Below are 18,541 nucleotides of genomic sequence, written 5' to 3'. Positions count from 1 at the left end.
GTGTCTGCTAATGGGGTTTGTGGTACTGGGCAGCAGGCTTACCAATCCAGAGAAAAGTGAAGAATATTGCTGGTGGAGAGGGAAGACATGATAGAATTAACTTGTGACTTTACATATAATGAAAGTGACACTTGCATCCTTCTTTTGTATCTTCTGTAGTTTTCCAATTCCACCAATCATTACTCAGAATTCCAAGAAGGACATTTTCTGCATTGTTAAATAGAGTAACAAAGCTGATGGAATGCATTGATCATCCATTGAGGTAGCTTAGGTGTGGTACTATCAGGAAAACCAATATAGATTCTGTACGATGGGAAGATGATCTTAAAACTGGGCTGTGCCACAATCCAGGTGAGACAAATAGTATCTGGTCATTGTAGTGAATGCATCTTTTCACATACTCTTCAAAACAAGACCTGGTATTTACATATGCTTTGTTGCTAAAATTTTCCTAGTGCTGCCTGGCCCTTGGTCAGGAAAAATCTCTCTCACCTGCCAGTCCCACAGCCGCTCAGACCCAACTAAGTAAACACACAGAGACTTATATTATTTTTAAACTGTGTGGCCATGACAGGCTTCTTGCTATCTGTTCTTATTTCTTAAATTAATCCATTTCTATAAATCTATACCTTGTCATGTGGCTCATGGCTTAATGGTACTTTACATCCTGCTCCTCATCACAGTAGCTGGCAGTGTCTCTCTGTCTCACCCTTCCACTTCCCAGAATTCTTCTCTCTCCTTGTTCCATCTGTACTTCCTGCCTGGCTATTGGCCAATGAGCACTTAATTTATCAGTCAATCATCCAAAGCAATAAATACCTGAAGATACATAGAAAAACAGACAGGGAAGGCAGGGAAAGAGGAAAGCATGGGAGGAGAAAAGAAGGAAGGAAGGGGAAGAAAAATTGGAGGGAGGAGAGAAGGAAGGAAGGGAGAGAAGGGGGGAGGGAGGGAGAAAATGAAGAGAAGGGATGATGGCATGAGAAGATTCTTAGGGGAATTCTAACCTGGTAAGGACTTTGACATCTAGCACACAGTCATATCTGACTGTGTCCCATAAATTGAAAACCTAAAACTGATTAGTTCTACAGAATCACAAAGTACTGCCTTACCTATGAAAACAAATTGAAGAGGAAGCATTTCCTGGCTGCTGATAATATTTTCAATTCCCAGGGAACATGGCTAGAAAATGTATCTCACACAAATGACTTCAAGCCCACTCTCACTTCTTTCTATGCTTCTAAAGTTTAAGTTTTCTCTACCAACATGATACAAGAATACCAAGAGAGTAAATTTCCACATTTAATTGTTCACCATTCTGAAATCTTACCCCATTATAATAAAACTAACTGATCATGTGGAACCAGAAAGGTGAACAGTCTAGAAACCAGATGCAAACATATGATACAGTGGCATCTTCACAGAGTAAGGGATACAGGGAAGAGGAATTCCTGAGGGTGAGATTACAAGTCAAAGGAACTCAAGCACCCTACAGGAGTTTCTCCAAATGATGGGAAAAAAAACAGAACAACACCTTAACACTACAGATAAGAGAAGTATCTTAGGTAAAGCTGGGGAGATGACATCAGTGGCAAAGCACTGACCTTCCCAAGCATGAGGACCTGAGCTCAATCCCTGTAATCCACATAAAAAAGCAGGCATGGTGGCCTACTTGTAATCCTAGCTCTGGGGAGGTGAGACAAGCTGATTCCTGGGGATTTCTGGTCAGACAGCATAGTCTAATCAGTAAGTTCCAAGCCAGAGAGAGGGTCTGTCTCAAAGTATGTGAATTGTGGCCCTGAAGACGACACCTGAAGTTGAATTCCAGTTTCCAGATGAATGCATACATGTGCGCATGCACACATCCATATACATACACTTAGACACACATGCACAGACACACATGCACACACAGATAGACTACCATAACTATTTTACAATAAAGATGTTTAAAGTGCTCTATGATAGAGTGGAAGGATCAGAAATTATAAAACAATTAAAAAACTGTGAAAAAGTACTCAGGCAGAAACAAATGCAAGTGATACGGAAATTCAAAATGTAACCATTCAAATTTTAAAACTCTTTCATAGATGAATTAAACACTAGAGAGCAATAATAGATTTTAATAGAAGTTTGAAGGAATTTCTCAGAATCAAACCTAACCTTGGATTTTTTCTTCCCAATAAACCTTTGAGTGAGGTTTGTTGTGCTGTGTGACACATTCCTCACAGTGGATTCCAGCCATAACAACTTTGATCAGAGCTGGAGTGGAGCAGAACTGTAACACTTCCCCTGGGAACCTTCCCTTAGCAGAGCAGAGCTGTAACACTTTTCTGGAGCAGAGAAGAGTGGAGCAGAGCTGTAGCAACTAGAGAAACCCTCCCCTGTCAGAGCGGAATTGTTACACTTGCATTGGGAAAACCTTACCCTGGAGCAGAGCTGTAAGCTTCTACACTTATAGTGACTTTGTGGTATTCCTTGGCTCCGCTCACATAAACAGTTCCTAGTAACTGGTTCTTCACATTTTGTGACTATGGATTTTACTATTTAAGGAACAAAATTAACTTGCTAATGGTACAGGTATATGTGCTACTGACCTTAGCTGGGTGGCATTGTATTGAGGATTTTTCTCATTAGTACTCCCTGGCATATGTATCTATATAATTCTTTCTATGTAGCATTTCTGATATCAACGTAGTACTATAGCATCACAGAATGAATTTGAGTGTGTTCATGGCACTTTGAATTTTTGGAAGAGTTCAAAAAGGATTATTATTTTTTGAAGATGGATGTTGTGTTTGTATGTTCCTGTGTGAGTTTATGAATGTGTGTGTAGTACCTATGGAGTACAGATGAAGGAGCTAATCCACAGATATAGAGTTTCAGGTGGTTGTGAACCATATGACCTATATGCTGAGCAATGAACTCAGGCCCTCCACAAGAGCTACATGCACTCTTAGCTGTTGACAATACAATAAAACAAAGTGTTGCACCTTGACAAGAATGATTCATAGAGTGTATATGAGGCCATAAACACAGAATGCTGTAAGAAGGGAGCTCCAGTGGAAACAGGAAATTAGCAAGAGACATTTAGGGGAACAAATTTGGGAATTAATATTTATGAAAATAAATGAAACTCTTTAAGTTTATTTAATACATACAACAAAACTTGGAGGAAATCATAGAGAATGGTTGGAGCTAATATTTACAATTTCTATATAACTATTAAGCCATTATTGCTATTTCAAGATGTTTGGAGAACTCTTTCTGGCATTCTAATTAAGCTTTCAATATATATAGACAAAGTGTACAAAGAGTCAGAATAGAGATCACATTTTAACCTTATAATATAAACTTTCTAGACATAAAGGTAAAATAAATAGAGGAAAGTATTTCACTGAGAAGAATGCCCTTCACAGTTGTATCCTAGCATGCTTGGGCCACTTAGAGAGGAAAATTGTATAGGGGACCAGAAATCTAGAGAAAATTTTAAGTTTGCTTTTTGACCCCTCAGTGAGCACTCAACACTTATTCATTTGCAGCATTTGCCTGTAGAAGCTCCTATATAGCTAAGCTTTCCCTAAAGAAAGGAGCATAAAGTCTGAGCAGAGCTCAGCTTTGAGACATCAGGTCATCTAATAGATATAGTTACTTCTGTCTTTATGCATCACCTTCTCTCACCACATGCAGGGGTAAGAACAATCAACAGAGGGGCTCTTAGAAGTGGATAGCCCCTCTGGTATACACAGAGGAAGTATTGCAAAATCTGACAGCATTGATAGGTATTCTTGTATCCTTGGTAGTGGCTTTCTCCACTGACACAATAAGCCAGATCAAGTTGATTTTAAAAAGTAAAAGACCAGGTTTAATCTGAGCAAAGCACTCTTGGGTGACTCTCAAGTCCACAAGAGGTGAGGCAGGGGAGGGAGGAGTAGAAATCACATGGCAGGTCTAGGAACCAGAGCTTAAATACCCCATAGACATGGTCTTGAGCAGCGTTGGGGGAGGGGCTGCCACTTGGATGGCTTTCTAGGGCAGGGTTTGGAATGGGGGGGTGGGGCTGAAGCAGGGCTTCCAACTGAATCTACCAAGATTCTTGGATATACGGATGCCGGTTCAAGTCTGGCTATTTCCTGTTGGCATGGGACAATGTGGGGAGGGGGAATTGGGAATCAGTGGGCTCATGCTCAGTGGGAGGTGTGGATGAAGAAGCATTTGGTTAACTGTCATGACCTCAGGAATCTGTTTCTTGAGGAAGCTGAGAAGCTGAGTTTCTAGGGGAAAAATAGATCATTAATACCAGCCCTATGAATGGGGCTAGCTATGGGAAGAGTGAAGACTGCCAGAAATAATGGAATGGAGATGTGTCCTGGTTGTATAGAAGAGGCAAAGGTGAATGAGCCAGACATAAAATCAGATATAACCTTCATTAGAACATTTTGAAAGATGGGAGATTGGAAGGTCCCAGTTGCTGGACTGACCAATTATCCTGGATAGGTGCCCACTTGAGCCTGGAGAGATGTTACCAGCATTGATGTCCCAGGAGCTTGGGGGAATGGCACACCAAATCAAGAGATGGTGTATTCCCTGGAGGTTAGGAGTACCTCCATTAAAGGTTGCTAACAAAAATTAAGAGATAATGGACCTTTTTATTAATGGGCATGTGGGTGAAGTCAACCTTCCAGTATATGCCCAGTTGGTGTCCTCAGAGTTGGTGCAGGGGCTGGCGTAGCTGGAGGATACCCTGTGGGTTGGCCTTGGCACGTGTCTGGCCAGAGGAGTGGACCTGTAAATATGGGCTCAAAGATAGGTGGTGTCAAAGAGGGGCTCTAGAGACTGATATTATTTTCTATCAGGCCAGATTCCTTGATACAGTAGTAGAACTCTCCCCAGGAACATGCAGGTGCCTGTACAACAGCTAGAACAGATTTATACCCTGGTGTCATAGCAAAGGCTATGTATTTGGGTTAAAGCATTTTTCCTAGGGCCTGGTTTTAGCCCAATGAAACATATCTTTATGTCTATACTTAGAAGGCAACCAGAGGAAATTTACTGAACAAAAGAGGTTGAGCGAGCAAAGGAGGGGGAGGAAAGGAGGCTGAGGAGCAGGGGAGGAGGAACAGAGTTGAACACACCTGCAGGCTTCCATATCCTCTTTAATGTTAACCTGTTTCAGATGGGGAGGAGTTGGCAATTCAGCAGAATTTTGCCATATGTGGCTGGAGACAATGCACCAATGCTGAAAAAGACTATGCAGTCCTAAAAGCTGGGTCCAGTAAAATCCACAGAAATTAAAGAACTTCTGAAACCCGTTTGTTGTCAGTGCTCTATCAGTTTATCAAAACTGCATTTTCAATGCTAAAACTCTGAACCTCCAAAATTCCAGTGTAATAATACCATAGAAAGGGGACAGAAGTCTGAAACATCTTTACACACCTTAAGATGGAAGTTACATCTGGAACCTGTTTATACTTTACTATGAAGCCTGTGAACAAGGCAAACCTGTCTGTATTTTTAACAGGAATTTTAAATAATTAACTAATGAGACACCAAGGTGGTTGTAGCCTTGGGGGGATCAGAGGGGGAAGCTGTTAACCTGGTAAATTTATCAGTACCCTAGTCATCAAACACCATCAGATCTGAGAAAGGTAAGTTTCATCTGAGTGAGCAGAAGTGAGATAGCTTTCTGGCTACCTGGACAGCTATTCCAGGTTTCTCCATGGTATGGTCATCGGGGACAGAGTTGCCAAGGCAGTGTCAGTCTTCAGCTGCCAAGCCCAGAAGATCTGACGGACTTTCCTGTGGAGTAAGAAACTGTGGGAGACTGGTCAACCTTTTCTTGGCAAATCGGGGCAATCAATTCCCCAGAGTCCTGCTTGACCACAGTCTGGACAGGATTTTAGCATCAGTTAAGGTGTAAGGCAGTTTTCCACTCCATGACTGGCTTTGCTATATTTAAACCAAGCTGCAGGTAGAAATTCTTCTGTGGCCATCCATCTTCCTATCAGGAGAAACTTTTTATTAAATATCATATTCTCAGATCTCTGAAGCATTTGAACATTAAGGAATCATTATCTGCTAGGTATAAGCAGTTTAGTATCTGTAGAAGTCAAAATCCAGCTTTCACAGTGTAAACAATTTACTGTTTGTAAAATCAATATCATGGGGATTACTCTTACATTATAAAATCTGGCTGCCAGCAAGATACATCCCTGTATACAAATGCATGGAGGTGCAACTTGATACTTTAGTAAACCAGCATTGTTTTAAATCCTATCTTTCATAAGCCTTGTTTTTAGGACAGGACAAGAACTATCATACAGAAATCTATCCCAATCCAAAATATCTTGGAGACATGCTATTTCTTGGTTGACCTATTCCATATGGTCACCTTTATTGAAGAGGGCAGTGAAGTCATATGACTTCCATCTTTTTCATCCTTAGTCAAAATGGTGGCTGCCCACATGACTGTACTTAATTAAGGTAGTGGCAGACCACATGTTGTTTTCTAGAGCAGTTCCAATTTGGAGTTACCAGTTTTAAGTTAACTTTTTGTTACAGATTTTTAACCATACCCAATTTTTTTAACTGTTTGTGTGTTACAAATAAGATACAACTGCATAAAATAACTTTTTCTGTCATTACATGCGATTCAGGGCCAGAAAAGCCCAGGGCCAAATTCTGAGCCCAAGCAGCTAATTGTAATAGTAATGGTTGACACACAGAACATGTAAACTCAGGCATGCAAGACCAGTCAGAAACAAACTTGCAGTAGCCACATACATTTACACATCCAACTGAGCCTGAAATAAAGATACAGGCACAGATCAATCCATTCACACAAAATAGACAGGACTTTTTATACAAGACAAACAAACCTTTCCACAGGAAACCATGTCAGATGAGCAACTTAAAAGTCCTGAAATAAGAGTTTACAGTATAGAGCAGCATGTTAAGAAACCATAGGAATAAAAGATGCTTCCTGGCCATAACATGGCTCCTACTGGGCCAGACCACTGTGGGTGGCTGAGTGTTGTTACTCATGGTGCCAGGCTCTCGGGCAGCAGGATTTGAGGTGGGCAGGGCATCACAGGCTAGCAAGCAGCAGTGCCTCATACACCTGAGCCCAGAGCAGAAGGTGCTGGGGAGGAAACTGAAAAACAGAGTGGCAGTGCAGGAAGAAACAAGGAGAACAGATTTTTTTTGGGGGTGGAGTGGTTAGGTAGAATTCCAACATGGTACAGGGGTGGGGGGGGTAGTTGATAAAGCAGGCAGAAGCAGAGAACGGGGGAGGGGAAGGGATGTGAGTGCAGAGCCCAAAAGTCCTGGGTGAGGGAGCTCAAACCATCTGTCAAATGGCGTGAGACAGCCCCAATATGGATAAATTTTGCAGCGGCCACCCCAGGGGTGACTGAGGATCGGGTTTAGACTCAGCAGTGCCCATTTCTAAGCTTATGCCAGAGACTAAAGAATAGGGCAAGGCATCCCCCTTGATAGCCTGAGGTTGGGTAGTGGAGGTAGCCTTTGGGAAGGATGTCTCCTCACACAAAGATCCCCAAAAGCAGAGATTACCTTTGCTCTGGAAATGGGTAAGGCTAGATCTGGTGTGCTGCAGCTTGGCAGGGCAGCCTGGGAGTTGGAAGAGGTTCTGGACCTCTTAAAGGCTTTTGGTTTGGAAATGGGTGGCTTACTGAGTCAAGAGTCAGTCCAGTCTGGTGGAGGCAGGGAGGGGGTAAAAGGGAGAGTGGCTTCTCTTGAGATCGTGGGAAAGACTCAACTCTACCCAAGTTTGGCATCTATTGATGGAAATATTAAGGCAACTTCACATAGTTAAAAAGGAAGTTTATTTTGTGGGGTAACTTACAAGTAAAGGGATAGGTTACAGGCTCCAAGAAAGGGGAAGTGCAGTCCAACCATAATTTCTGGAGAACTCTGCTCGGTCTACATCCAGCATCCAGGATCCAGGAACCAAGAGAGCCAGCACATCCAGATCTCTGGTGTTAAGGGCTCCTGTCTCAGCCCTGCCTCATAGGTGTGACAGTTACCAGAAGCCACAATGGGGGTAGTACTTCCAAGTCAAAGCTGGAACAACTACCCACTACAGGAATCAAGTTGATAGGTATTTTTGTATCCTGGCTAGTGAATTTCTCTGCTGATGCAATAAGCCAGATCAAGCTGAATTAAAAAGTAAAGGACCAGGTTTAGTCTGAGCAAGGCACTCTCAGGTGACTCTAAAGCCCACCAGAGGTGAAGTAATGGGGGGAGGAGGAGAAATCCTATGGCAGGTCTAGGGACCAAAGCTGGAGCTTGAATACCTTGAAGGTGTGGTATTGAGTAGCTCTGGGGGACAAGCTGCTGCTTGGCAGGCTTTCTGAGAGGGGAAGGGTTTGGAATGGTGGGTGGGTCTGAAGTGGGAGTTCCAACTGAACAAACATAATGATGCAATATTGATGAAGTTAAGTGTCTTTGCAGACATGGTAGGGTATTTCCCACATCAAGTATGAACATGCAACCATTAGAAACAATCATTGGTCAGACCAGGTATACTCATCAATTATCATCTAATGATGCTGGTAGAACAACTCCTAATTTTATTGATCTCAATAACTTCCATATTTCTGGCCTCTGTATCTGTGTCTTAGCTAGAATCAGCTCCGTGGGTGCCTTCATGATGCTTTACAAATTTCTCATTCTCTTCAAAGCTCCAGTTTCCACGAAAGCTCCAAGAAGCTTGTCCTAACATGTACATCCATAGAAAACTTTGGTTGTATCATGGCCAGTAACAATCTGTGATGACTAATCTTTACAGTTGATTTGTTGGATCTAGAACCAACTAAACAAATTTCTCTGTTGTAGTCTGTGAGAGCATTTCCAGGAAGAAGTAATTGAGTAGGAAATCATCTCTCCCAGAGTGGGCAGTATATTCTTGCAGTGGCTCACATACAGAGAGGCCCAAGCAAGAAAAGCACTGCTTGCCTGCCTTTGTTTACTACTGGTGAGTGAGTCTACAGTATTGTTGCTGCTCCATCCTTTGCTAACATCGGAAGCTGAGGCATCCAATTCTGTAGACTGTACAGCTACCAAATTCTCAACCTCTCCAGCATGCAGGTAGCCATTGTTGGAGTATTCACTCCCTATCATGAAAGTCAACTTAATGAATCCCCATATATCATATAGGCATATGTGCATACTTTAAATTTAGAATTTAAAATGTCAAAAATATGTAAAATAGGACTTCTGTGTATGCAGTGAGGAAAACTGTCTAAGTAGAGGAATCATTTTAAACACACAACCACTGATATTTTCAGAACTATGTAATTCCATTTAGATAGCTCATTTGATGAGGATTAGAGAAAGCTACTCAGTTAAGTGGGAACTAATATTCACAACTATAATATTTAGCTCTTCTTCAAAAAGTTTTTATGTAGCTATGTGTGGCTTTGGAATCAAGGATGACCGTGAGCTTTTGATCAACCTGTCTCCACCCCCTGATGGCTGGGATGACAGGCCTGCCCCATCAAGCCTGGTTTATGCAATGCTGAGGATCAAGCACAGGGCTTCATGCATGCAAGGCAAACGCTCTACCACCTGAGCTACATACTCAGCCTGTATATTTAAATTTCCATAGACCAACTCTAATGTCCCATGGATGGACTTGAGCTGTCTCCATGGAATGTTATTTGGCTGAAGTGAACGTTAAGGCACCAGAAACATTGGAAAGACATCTTCAAAGAATTGGAAAAAGACTTTTGTCTTCAATTTCACATCATAATGAATTATTGTTTAAAATGAAAAGAAATTATGTTACAATATTTCAAGAAGGTTTGTCAGTTTTATTGCTTATTAATTTGCACTTTAACAGTTCTAGCAAAAGGATTGGTCTAAAATAAGAGAAAAATAATGTAAGAGAAAATACAACTGAGGTAATAAATACATCTGTGAATCTCCTTGTATATACATGGTTTGTAATAAAAATGATTTCAAGATGGGTGTTTATGTGTGCATTAAAATACCAGCTTGAAGCATTTAAATATATACAATATGGTGCTTACAATTTTAGAGATATTATGAGTCTGGGGTCATTTAGAGATTTACCAGCCTGACTCAGATTTTGATTTTAGTAAAAATAGAGGCGTTTTAGAAAATAATTGGACAGGACCAAACCAGAGCATGATCTAGGTAAGGCCCTGGGTCTAGTGAGTCCAAGGATATTAAAGGGAAAACCCACAAAGCTATAACTTGGGAGAGTCAAATTAACTCGTTTCCTGTCTCCACGATAGCAAGACTTGATTTTGTAAGAGACATCCAGCAGGTACCTCAGCCATCCAAGCAAGCAAGCATTTCATACAAAAGCGAAACTTAGCTGTTACCCTGTTTAATCGTGTGACCCATTACCTTGCAGGAATAGCTGAGGCAGTGAAATATTTTATAACAACCAACTATTAAGAATAGCTAAGGGAATCCATGGCTGATATGTAGAATTAAATTATATTGTAAAATAAAATAAAAAATTTAAAAAAAAGAATAGCTCAGCACTAAAGAGGCAGAGGCAGGCAGATCTCTGAGTTTGAGATCAAGCTAGTCTACAGAACAAGTTCCCAGCTGCCAAAGATACACAAAGAGAAACATAGTCTCATAAAACAAACACAAAAGCATACAAACAAACAAAGAATAGCCCTATAGCACCAGGCTTGGGCTATTCTTGGACTAGCTGTCAGGACACTTTCAAGGTAGCAATAACTTCCTCAGAGCTTATAACCTAAAATCAATTTTGTTTTCAAATTCTAGCACAAGAAATTATCCTCTAAACATAATGCTCACCAACCAAAAGGAGAAACTGGGCATGACATGGGCTTTGACACCTCAGACTCCGCCCCTAGTGACACACCTCCTCCAACAAGGACAGGTCAGGCATCCTAATCATTCTAATCCTCTTGAACAGTTTCATTGCCTGGTGAATAAATATTCAAATACACCAGCCTATGGGAACCTTTTGTGTTTGTTTGTTTATTTGTTTATTTTGTTGTTTTTCAAGACAGGGTTTCCCTATATAACAGCTCTGGCTGTCCTGGAATTGGCTCTACAGTCCAGGCTAGCCTCAAATTCACAGAGATCCACCTTAAGGGTATGCACCACCACACCCAGCATGGGAGCCATTCTTAATCAAATCACCACCATACCCATGTCCCAACAACCATTAACTGCCAAGGCCAATAGTTCCCCAGGGAAGGATGGAGCCGTCCTTGTCCACAATGAAATATCAAGGGCCTGTCTTGTGCAGATGATATTCACAGCCGCAGTGAGTTCACAAGGATAGTGACTAGGTAACTTCTAGAATATGCCTTTTTGCTTCACATGTTTGTATCCTCTATCTCTTACATTCTTTCTGCCCCTTTTTGGAGCTGATCCCTAAGCCTTAAAGGGCATACGATAGCTGCTTCATTTGGGGTTGGGCTTCCACCATCCCTTAGTCTCAGCTCTTTATCCAGTTATGGGTTTTGTATTAACCAATATTATTGCAGAAAGCGGCTGCTCTGAGCTAGGCTGGGTGCAGCATTGATGCTGCTCAGTACAGTGAGGAACAAGCCTCTCCCGATGCTCACTGACTACCTGCATTGCTTTTCTTGGGATAGCCCTGTGGTAGCATTGGCCATCTTATTTATTCATCAGATGGTGCATGCTGTTCTTCCTCATCTCTAAGAGCTTCTCATAGATTGAATCTAAAGACCCTTCATTCATCAATATTTACTGAAAATGTTGATTTTTAGTTTTTAGTGTGTACTTAAATTTATTTTACTATTCCTACAGAAAACATTCTCTCCAAATATTTATACAGTCAAACCTGTGTAGCTAGAGTTTTCCTGCCTTGCCCACAGTCAGGACAAATCTCTCTCACCTGCCAGTCCCACAGCTGCTCAGACCCGACCAAGTAAACACAGAGACTTATATTGCTTACAAACTGTATGGACATACCAGGCTTCTTGCTAACTGTTCTTACAGCTTAAATTAATCAATTTCTATAAATCTATACCTTGCCAAGTGGCTCGTGGCTTACTGACATCATCACATGCTGTTTGTCATCATGGCGGCTGGCAGTGTCTCTGACTCAGCCTTCCACTTCCCAGCTTTATTCTCCTCCTTGTCCCACCTATACTTCCTGCCTAGCCACTGGCCAATCAGGGTTTTATTTATTGACCAATCAGAGCAACATATTTGCCATACAGAACATCCCACAGCAAACCTGTTCATCTTTTCCTTCATAATTGTTATTATTAGTAGTATTTCTTCGAAGTGACTTTTGGATGGCCCTTTTTGTTATTTAGAAGGCAGTTTTGTTAGACTGATAGAAGTTGAATTTTAATATCTCTGATATTATTATCTCAATATCTCTGATCCCCAAAGCCTCTTTGCTTTTCATCATACCACACTATGTGAAAGCTGAGCTTGTGGTTTTACATGAGACTTGGAATTTTAACTTTTTAAATATGTCTTTTATATCCTGCTAGAGGTAGCTAGAGTTTTGTCAATATCTAGAATAAATAGACTGCAGTGTAAAATAAATTGCAGTGTCTTTAGGTTGTGAGGCTTGGGGCAAGAAGCTGTTTAGTCTTAGTTAGTGTTCCCCGAAAGTTGGGAGGGTACCCAGGCCAGGGAAAGGGAAGTGGATCTTCAGACACCAATGAGGGTATCCAATTTCAGGTTCTCTGATAAAGAGATAAGAAAATATAGCACATTATTTTCATCTGTTTGAATTATTTTTAATTATGTGTTTGTGTCCATGTATGTGCACATGAATGCAGATACCTGTAGAGGCCAGAGTGTCAAATCTCCCTGGAACTGGAGTTACAGGTGGTTATAAGTCACCAGATATAGGTGCTGGAAATTTAACTTGCATCCTCTTGAAGAACTGTATATCCTCTTTAATTGCTAAGTCATCTCTGCAGGCCCCAGAAAAACAATGTGCAATGTCAGAATAGTTAGATACATCAAAATTGATAAATATATGCATATATGTGCATATACATACTTATATACAAATGTATACTATCATACAAAATTCCTATATGAGGCTTTATAAGGACATCAATTATACTATGAATCATTTAATTTATATTTCTGATATGTCAAATATCAAACACAGTTAATAAGAACATACATAATTTTCTTGGAAAATAGAGTCAGCCTACTGCTGAATATTTCTCCTTACCCTGATAAGATATATTTTATTTCATATTCTGCAGTTATATTTTCAACACTAAAGCAAAATTTCTATACAACTAGCTTTCAAACTTCAGACCCTGACACATTCCTCAGAATCTTCTCACAAGCCCTCTTCCAGTCCTTGGGTTTTGTATCTACTCTCAGAAAAGGGTAAGAAGGAGGAGGAAGAAGAAAAAAAAGAAACATTACTTGGTGGCATAATGGTTAGGAAGGTAGCCAAGTAATTAAAGTGTTTGTCTAGCAAGCATGAGTATCTGAGTTTAATTCTCACTCCAGGCCCCCTACACAGAGTCAGGCATAGTGTAGAGTACTTGTAATCTCAGAACTGGTGAAGTAGACACAAGCAGATATATGCCCCCAGCTCTATCTGGTTGACCAGCCAGCCTAGCCAATTTGGTACATTCCAGGATATTGAGAGACTCCACCTCACAAAACAATGAAGAGTTTTCCTGAGGAATGACACCAAAAATTCTCCTCTGGCATCTGTATGCATATAAACACACATGTGCATATACCTACATGTGCATGTGCGTGTGATGTGAGTACATGTGTACACACAAAAAAAATGAACACCATGTTATTTATTAACATAAAGTACTGGAAGATATTTTGCTAGCAAAGAAGTGCTTAGATTCTAAAGAATCTGTATAATATGAGATGTAAGACCCATAGCTGTTCCTCAAACATGGCAACCGATTCCTGAAATCCACTTAACTAAGCACAGCCCAAGTTGTGAGAGTTATTTTCAGCAGCCACATCATTGTCACCATTAACTTTGGAATTTTCCTAACAGACTGCTTTTGATCAGTCCCCTTTTGGGGAATGGTAGCCCAGAATAACAAATATGTTGATACATCCCTTAGGAGTAAAGCATACCCATCTCTTTTCTGATATTCTCATTTCCAAGCAATAATAATGGAGAAAGGGGGAAAGAAGATGCATAGGAGTCATAAACATGATTCCAGCTCATCACAAAATCTGTCTCTGGCCCTGTAGATGCCAGATACATAGTATAGGACTTGGAGACATTCAGGCTCAATTCAATGTCACTGTGGCACTTTGAGTCCTCTGGATTTCTGCTTTTTCTTCATCAGATGCACAAAGATTTTTTATGAACTCAATTTATGAACTCAGTTAAGATGGTTTATACACTGTTCATGGATTAACACCTTTCCTATACTCTCTGCTTATTAGAAAGGCAATAATAAGATGCAGGCCACACCAGCCAAAAGAACAGGTGAGTGACCTACCTACCAGCTGAACTTCCCTACTCCCTAGAGTCAAATCCCAAAGACCCAAGCCACTGACCTCATTGCCCACCCCACAACCAGCCCCAACCCTAATACTAGACAAAAACTAAAAAGAAATAATGGAGCTAACAGAGGTTATGAATTAAATGGATCTAACAGATATCTACAAAATATTTCATCCAAACATAAAAGAATATACCTTCTTCTCAGCACCTCAGAACATTCTCAAAAATTGACCACATACTCAGTCACAAAGCAAATCTCAACAGATGCAATAAAATTGAAATAACCCCCCGTATCCTCTCAGACCACCACAGATTAAAGCTGGGTATCAACAACAACAGAAGCAGCAGAATGCTGTGGATATCGCTCTGTATGCTGTGAATGTGTTGCTCTGATTGGTTAATAAAGGAAGTGCTGGTTGGCCAGTAGCCAGGCAGGAAGTATAGGTGGGACAAAGAGAGAGGAGAATTCTGGGAACAGGAAGGCAGAGTCAGGAGATGCCAGTCAGACATAGAGGAAGCAAGATGTAAAAGTATCGGTAAGCAACAAGCCAAGGGGCAACTTATAGATTAACAGAAATTGGTTTATTTAAGATATAAGAACTAGATAGCAAGAAGACTGACACAGCCATACAGTTTATATGTAATATAAGTCTCTGTGTGTTTATTTGGATCTGAGCAGCTGCAGTAGCCGGGTGAACACAGGAAAACTTCAGCAACAACAGAAAGCATACAAATTCATGGAAACTGAACAGCTCCTTACTGAATAACCATTGTGTCAAGGCATAGATAAAGAAAGAAATTAAAGACTTCCTAGAACTCAATGAAAATGCAGGCCCAGCCTACCCAAACTTATAGGACATAATGAAAGCAGTGCTAAGAAGAATGTTCACAGAACTAAGTGCCTTCATAAAGAAATTGCAGGGATCTCATACTAGCAACTTAACAGCACACCTGAAAGCTCTAGACAAAAAAAGCAAACACACCAAGAGGAGCAGACAGCAGGAAATAATCAAACTGAGGGCTGAAATCAGTAAAAGTGTAACACAGAATCAATGAAACAGAGTTGATTCTTTGAGAGAATCAACAAGATAAACAAATCCTTATCCAAACTAATTAAAAGACAGAATATCCAATTTTACAAAATCAGAAATGAAAAGGGAGATGTAACAATAGACACTGAAGAAATACAAAGAATCATTAGGTCATACTTCAAAAGCCTGTACTTCACAAAATTGAAAACCTTAAAGAAATGGACAACTTCCTACATATATAACACTTACCAAAGTCAAATCAAGATCAGACAAACAATGTAAATAGACATATAGACCCTAAGGAAATAGAAGTAGTCATTCAAAGTCTCCCAAGCAAAAAAAACAAAGGACCAGACAGTTTTATTATAAAATTCTAGCTGAGTTTCAAAGAAGACCTAGTACCAATACTATTGGTATTGCTACTTGCAGATGACATGATAGTATACATAAGTGACCCCAAATATTCTACCAGGGAACTCTTACAGATGCCAAACACCTTTAGCAAAGAGGCCAGGTACAATATTAACTGAAAAAAAAATCAGTACCCTTCTATAAACACATGATAAACAGGTTGAGAAAGAAATCAAGGAAATAATACCCTTCACAACAGCCAAAAATAGTATAAAACATCTTATGGTAACTGTAACCAAGCAACTGAAAGACACATGTGATTAAATGGAGTATGTGCCTCATTAGTCTTAACAATAAAAAACAATTGTCATATATCAGGGCAATAAGATGAGAGAAGCAAAGAAGCAGCCAGTAGTGACTTCTTACCTCTCCAGATCCTCAGATTGAAAGGGTGCCCGAGATCCTCTTTCCACCCAACTTATATTCCTGTATTCACTTCCCGATTGTGCTTGAATTAAAGGCATGAGCCTTCCAAGTACTGAGATTAAAGGCATGAGCCTCCCAAGTGCTGGGATTAAAGGCACGAGACACCATCGCCCGGACTCTAAGACTAACTAGTGGCTAGCTCCACCCTAAGATCTCTAGGCAAGCTTTATTTGTTAGAACACAAACAGAGCATCACACAAAAATAAAAGCTTCAAATCTTTGAAGAAAGAAATTAAAGAAAATATCTTAAGATGGAAAGATCTTCCATGCTCATGGATCAGTAGTATTAATATAGTAAAATGGCCATCCTACCCAAAGCAATCTATAGATTCAAGGCAATAGCCATCAAAATTGCAGCACAATTATTTACAGACCTTGAAAGAACAATAATCAACTTCATATGGAAAAGTAAAAAACAAACAAACAAACAAAAAACAGGGTAACAAACAATCCTGTACAATAAAAGAATGTCTGGAGGTATCACTATCCCTGATTTCAAGCTGTGCTACAGTGCTGTAATGATAAAACCTGCATGGTATTGGCATAAAAACAGAAAGGTTGACAAATGGAAATGAATCTATGTCTCAGATGTAAACCCAGACACCTATGGTCATCTGATTTTTGATAAGGAAGCCAGAAATATACAATGGAAAAAAGAAAGCATCTTTACCAAATGGTGCTGGTCTAACTGGATGTTGGCATGTAGAGGAATGCAAATAGATCCATATCTATCACCCTGTGCAAAACTCAAGTCCAAGTGGATCAAATACTTCAACAAAAAACAGATATACTAAACCTGATAGAAGAGAAAGTGGGGAATATCCTTGATTGCATTGGCATAGGAGACAATGTCCTGAATAGCACACCAATTTTGCAGGCACCAAAATTAACCAATTAATAAATGGGACCTCATGAAGCTGAAAAGTTCCTGTAAGGCAAAGGACATTAGGACATTGTCAATAGGACAAAACAGCAGCCTACAAAATGGGAAAAGATTTTCACCAACTCCACATCTGACAGGTGGCTAATATTCAAAATACACAAATAACTCAAGAAACCAGACATCAATAAACTAACATGTTGTTCAGGTGTCTGCGCCTTCCTAAAGAAATGTTCAGGTTTCCTCAGCACTCATTTGTCTGAAGCCTCACCTTTAGGGAAACATGCATCTCTTTATTGGCTCCCTTCATCAAAATTGCACATTACCAACATCTCCACCTAGAGGGACGTTGGGGTACAAAGATCCTGTGGTGCTTTCTGCTGGGTTTGGGATTCTGGGATGAAGATGCTCACTTTTCATATAGATGAGTGCTTCTGTCAGAACCTCCAGGATGCTGATAATTACACATTCGGGAAGGAGTACAGTTGTCTCTGTCTTTTGCACTCTTGGCCACAGACACCATGCTCACTGAAAACTCTAGGCTGTCAATTCCCTCAGGAGGAATGAAAGATAACATGGAGGATGGGAGGACTCCTCTGTCTCAGACCATCTAGAGATTATAAAATAAGTCAAATACTTTCTCTTTTCTTGCAAGTGGATCTCACCTGTAGAGATTAGAGGAAAGCTCTCCTGCCCCCCATTCCTTGGCATTGGGGTAATATGGTGGTGATGGAGAGATCACAGGGTAAGGTGTGAGTAAATTTTTCTGGTACCATTACCAGAGTTGTGAGGACCAGAGCCTGAATATTGTCAGACCTAATAAAACAGGCTCTGGGACCAAGCCTCCACAGGTCAATTCAACAAACAATAGCGAAAGACAGAGAAAGGAGATTTACTCAATATGATCACATTGGGGAGACAAAGAGGTCTACTAAACTCCTAAATTCATCTTTAATGCCCTGGCATGAGGTTTGGGTTGAAGAAGAAGGCAAGCATTATGAATAATTAATCAGTCCAAGTCAGTTCAGGTCAAGGTGTGGTCCCTACCTGCATCATTTTCTCAGCTCCAGTGCTCTTGCAAGGCCACTTATAATTTGTCAGAACCTTGTGAAATTTCTTTCTAAGAGTCAACCTCCCCACCCTAGTTGGCAGAGGCCTCACACTTAACCTTCTCTTCATGTGAAAGTGTGGGGAAAATTTCAGTTCTCAGAGCCTGTTTTCTCAGTAGTCTGACAGCTAAAGAGAGGGGCACAAGTGTCTCTTCCCAATAACTTCAACTGGATAGGTTGCTCAGGGGTTAACACATTTGCCACTGAG

The sequence above is a fragment of the Peromyscus californicus genome, unplaced genomic scaffold (genome assembly GCF_007827085.1).
Source record: "Peromyscus californicus insignis strain IS unplaced genomic scaffold, ASM782708v3 Scaffold_14__1_contigs__length_90479793_seg_2, whole genome shotgun sequence".
NCBI classification, from domain to species: domain Eukaryota; kingdom Metazoa; phylum Chordata; class Mammalia; order Rodentia; family Cricetidae; genus Peromyscus; species Peromyscus californicus.
This window is presented reverse-complemented; position numbering follows the sequence as displayed.